Source organism: Grammomys surdaster, unplaced genomic scaffold (assembly GCF_004785775.1).
Source record: "Grammomys surdaster isolate TR1022 unplaced genomic scaffold, NIH_TR_1.0 63, whole genome shotgun sequence".
Lineage (NCBI taxonomy): Eukaryota > Metazoa > Chordata > Mammalia > Rodentia > Muridae > Grammomys > Grammomys surdaster.
Window position 1 is genome coordinate 12407372 of NW_021604565.1, and position 5255 is coordinate 12412626.

The 5255-nt window shown below is 42.8% G+C and overlaps 1 protein-coding gene and 1 non-coding gene across 2 annotated transcripts in view; both read left to right on the forward strand.

The window, feature by feature from the left end:
• The window catches only part of Vps13b (vacuolar protein sorting 13 homolog B), a 585584-nt gene that overhangs the window by 126409 nt on the left and 453920 nt on the right, over nucleotides 1–5255 (forward strand). The window lies entirely within an intron of this gene.
• LOC114622029 lies at nucleotides 2368–2498 on the forward strand. Its single transcript, XR_003711529.1, has one exon. It is a non-coding gene; the product is annotated as a small nucleolar RNA SNORA17 (small nucleolar RNA).

Sequence of the window (5255 nt, forward strand, 5' to 3'; positions counted from 1 at the left end):
ACCCCTCCTTTTCGTCTCCCCCCTTTTTCTTCCCCTCCTTCTTTCCCTCCTCCCCTCCTTTTCCTTTTTCCCTTTCTCTTTTCCTCCTCTTTTTTTCTCCTCCTTTCCTGACTTTTTCTCTTCCCCTTTCTCCCACCCCTCGTTAGTCTCTTTTTTATAAGGACAGGAGTTCCTCAATGTAAGAATCTTCCTGTAGTGAAGACATGCTTGGTGGGATGGGCCTAAGGCATCTTGCTATTTAGCATCCACCAGAAGATAAGATGAGAAGGCTTCTGGCAGCCATTCTGCTCACATCTGAATGCAATCTTGAAAGTGTTTGCTCATATAAACCTCTGGCTGGATTCTTGCCCTCTGCTTGCATGTCATACACCAGTCTTCCACATGGTCAGAGTGAACCTGGAGTGGATCTGAGAAGGGGAAAAGGACTTGGTTTGCCATCTCCCCAGAGTACAAATGTCCTATGTCGGGATATGCTGGGTCTTTCTAGTGAACTTTCTTACTGAGTACTGACAAGGTGGATTATGGAATGGAGCACTAGGTGTGACCTGCTTTCTTTGCAGGCGTCAAAGTGGAAGCAGTTTTACTCTGTAGAACCTGTTGTAGCACTTTTGTATGTCATTACCAGCTTTTATATTCATGATTTTGTCTCAGAATGCAGAAGCTGGCTACCACTGCCACAGAGAGGATTTAAGTTATTGTTATTCATCATCACAAGGACTCTGTGCCTAAAGATCATAATTTGAGATGTTTTTGCATGTGTTCAGATTGCATGCAATTTGAATCTCCTTTGTCAATACACCTTATTATTCTTATCACTGACATACTGCCAGCAGCTAGCCATCAGTGGCAAGTTAGCTTTCCCTTATCTGAGAACTGAAGTACTGAAAAATGAAATCCAGTGCTTTGGTCTGTAATATGTCATACATTCAATAATTTGTTACTATTTCTGCTTCTCTGATTATATAATTGAGATTATATAAGCAGCACAGGTGAGATGGCTCAGCAAGTAAGAACATTGACTGTTCTTCCAGAGGGCCTGAGTTCAATTCCTAGCACCCACACGGCAGCTTACAGCTGTCTGATAATCCAATTTCAGGGGATCCAATATTATTTGCAGATAATACATGCACATATAATACCAATGTGCATAAAACTAAAAAAAAATGTATTATCTAAAATTCTCAGTGTTTGCTATGTTCTTTTTCTATCAGTAAGTTTTTAATCATTCCAACAGAAGTGTTGGGAAAGTGTTGTTCAGGAAGATAACAAGTTATTCTACAGTTAATGTTTAAGTTTATTTTATGTGTTTCTTGCTTAGATAGGACCTTTCACAGTTTTGAATACAAGTGGCAAGAGAGGACAACTTGTTCATCTGTGCCCAGAGGAAATCACTTGGCTTTTCATCATTGAGTGAGTGCCAGCTTTGGTCTTCTTGCAGAGGCCCTTGTGAGACTGAAGGAATTCTGTTTCCTTCCGGGCTTATTGTGCTTGTGCATTTCACCTCTGCTTCCTGAAGGTTCTTTAAGTAGCACACCAGCCCTGTCGAAGAATACAAACAAAATGAGATGTGGCTGTATGTCCTGTATCCCTGCTGATGGATGTCGGCATTCAGTCTCCCCTTGTCCAGTCACTCAGTCAGTCACTCAGCTTATGTTCTCTCAGTACACTTCATGTTTCGTTTAGATAATTCATTTTTCCCCTGTGAAATAGTAGTCCAATATTAGAGTAATTGATCCATAACTCTATTTCATGTTCCTCTTCTTTGTAATTCTATATTTATTGGTTAAATAGCTTAGAGGGGAGCGGTGAGATGGAAGAGAATATTGTTTGAGCATGCCAGGAATGACACACTTTCTATGTTATGTGCATGGGAAGTGAGGGGTGACTCTGTGACGTGTGAGTCTGCTTCATCCTTCCATTTTACTACATTATAACCAGGAAGATGGGAAGTTAGAGGACAAGAGACACAGTAGGTAAGAAAGAGAGGAAGAATCTCAGAGAAGTGGTGTGACAAAGCTGATATCATTGGCATTTTCAGAATTCACCTAGTGCTTTTCTTTCTTTTCTCTTAAAAACAACAACTGAAGTCAAGGCTGGGCTGGCTCAGCCTCACTAGTTACATTACATTGCCTTTTTGAAGTGATTCATTGTGCTGTTTGTGGTGCTGGAGACTCAGCCTGGGGCTTTACATATGTAGACAAGTTTTCCTCTTCTGAGCTGCATCCTCAGTGGCTCTGCAGCTCCAAAGTCTTCTATCCATGCTGTCTCCACTTCAGTTAAGATGTCATTCTTTTTTTTTTTTTGATCTTGATACTACTTTTGTAGGGACATAAAGGGAGTACTTTTGGGCCATGAAGAATCACATAACCTGCCCCTAGAAACACAGCAGGTGTGGCTGCTGTGTCACATGTGCATCAGTAGGTGGCAGAGAGGACAGAGAGTGTGTCTACACTCAATGTTCTAACCTGTGAACATCTGAAGAAAGAAAGCCTGATCAGACCAATAGTCTGGTGCAGCATAGGCTCAGAGCAAGCTGGAGATTAGAAGAACCCCACTTGGGACTGAGGGCCCTTGGTGGAAGTGACCCTGAGACAGAGTACACTTGCATGAGTCCACTTGGATGGGCTGGGCGAGAAGTGAGCTGGAGATGACCACGATCTGGACAGGGAACTAGCCTGAGACATCTACCAGCGGGACACCTTGAAGGCATGAATGGGGGTAGACCATACCTAAGATGACCCTTTCCTGGTGCCATAATGCACAAGCTGTAAATAGATCTCCTGAGATCACTTCTGAGATGACTCCAGGCACTCAGAGACCCTGGGTACCTCTGAGAAGAGCAAGTAAGTGATAGAGAAACAGTCGAGTGTGTGCACAGTGAGGAGAGGCAGACCTGGAGACGCGAGGGTAGTGAGGAGCAGCCTGATGGGAGTGGCCAGTGATTCCCACCTGGGACCATGGTGAGGTCCTGGCCTGTGCTGCCCCTGGGCACCAGGGGTCTGTTACCACCAAAGGCCAGGTAGACATCCCTGGTCAGGGCTGCCACCTGGGGACATGTTAATATCCGATGGCTGTGCAGTACTGGCCCTACCCTTTACCTGGGCATCTGTCATGCGAGAGCTGATCCTGGGGGCATGAGGGCAGAAGAGCTGACCCTATCCCTAGCCAACTGCAATGTTCCATATTTCGGGATTTGCAGTTGTGCTGCCTCCTCCCTACTCCACCCCAAGAATAATGAGCGTGGGAGACCTGGTCCTACCACTATTCTCCCCTGTGGTGGCCTGTAAATGGGAGAGATACCCTCCTACCCCCTCACCTCACCCTGCTACCCAAGGCAAGCAGAAGACCTGGCCAAAGGTTCATGAGAGCAGGAGAGCTGGCCCTGCTCCTCACCAGCTGCACCACTTGGGAGAGCAGGCCCTACACCTTGCCTAGACAGCACAGTAGAGTGGGCTAGCTCCGGATGTGGTGGTTGTGTGAGCCCTGAGGGATTGAGTATGGGAGAACCTGAAGGCTGACTACCTCACATACTTCTCAGGCCCAGATCCAACTCTTTTTAACTGCTGTAGTGCATGAGGTGCCAATATTGATGGTATTGTAGAAGCCAGAGGCCTTTAGACCAGACCAGGTCAGTGCAGTGAACAATTACAAGACAGTGAACCCATGGAGTGCATTTCAATTGAAACCATAACATCTCCAGTGAAAAAAAATCAGAAATCAGACCAACTACATAATCTGTTGCTTTCTATATATTTCAAATTGAGGGTTGGCAAATTTTGTACTTGTATTTGTGGACGTATGTGTAGGTCTCACTAGGTGAGACAGGCTGCCCTGTAACTCCTAGTCCTCTTGCCTTTGTTTGCCAGATACAGAGATTATATGGAGACATGTTCCAACACACCCAGATTTGAGTCAAATCTTATTGGAATATTGTGTGTTCCTTTATATATTATTTTGTTGCCAGTTTTATCTCACAGTGCTTGAATAGCTGTAGTAGATAGTGTGACCCATAAATACGAAAATATTTATTATTTGACCTTTTACCAGGAAAGTTTTATTGTTAAACCCTTGCCCTTTTTATTTGATACTTTTAAAATATTATTTATTTATTTTTATTTATATGAGTACACAGTAGCTGTCTTCAGACACACACTAGAAGAGGGCATCAGATCCCATTACAGATGGTTGTGAACCACCATGTGGTTGCTGGGAATTGAACTTAGGACCTCTGACAGACCAGTCAGTGCTCTTAACCACTGAACCATCTCTCCAGCCCTTGATGCTTTTTAAAAAGACTATTTTTTGTCAAAATTTTTATGAAAAATTCCTCTGTTTGCCATGTAATTTATCAAATTGACTTAATTAGAGGCTTAACTCCTGGGCTTCAAGTAACTTTCACTTTCTAATTCTAACTATTCACTAACTATTCACTAACTGTTTCTTCTAATTTTGAAAGAGTCTGTCTTATTTTTTTTAAACCCCCTGTACCTGTGGTACCATTTGAGGTATAGAAGATGAGAAAGGTGGAGATCTGTATGTGTGAGTAAATGAGCAAACTTACCAGTTAAAGATTAAATTGTGAGTAATAATTTGTTGGCAGTGTAACACTGAAACTAAGTTACACATGGCAATTGTTAAAGTGGAATTGGTATATGCCTTCTTGTATCTCCAGTCCTTAAGAGTGTCATCCCTATCCTTGAAATTACCCTAGAAGGACTCATAAGCTAAGAGTAACAGTAACCCTAGATCAGGGTTTCTATAGCATTAGAGTAAGGCTTCATAGACCATGAAGGGAAAGACACAAGCAGACTCTAAAGACACTTGCGTTCTCTGCTCACTGCATTCTTCCAGGGAGTGTATTTCAGTTATCTTCCTTTCACCAGCCACAAAAATGCAGCAAATTGTTCAGTATTTCTGCCTGGGGTGGTTTCTCTATACCCAAGGTTTTTACTGGGTACTTTTCATATAAGCAATCTTTTTTTTTTTTTTTTTTTTTTTTGCCAGTACTAAAATTCCAGGCTTCAAAATGAAAAGTGGCTGTTAAGTATGATTTTTTTATTATTATAAAATCTAGGCATACTCAATTAGTCTTATCAGTCAGAGAATGGAGGCAAATGAACTTCCCAGCTGCTGCCATCCAAGAGACAGTTTCCAGGCAGTCACTGCTAAGAATAGTGATGTTATACTGGAAAAAAGATTGTATAATTTTTGTGCTGTCTCCCTCTCCCTCTCCCTCTCCCTCTCCCTCTCCCTCT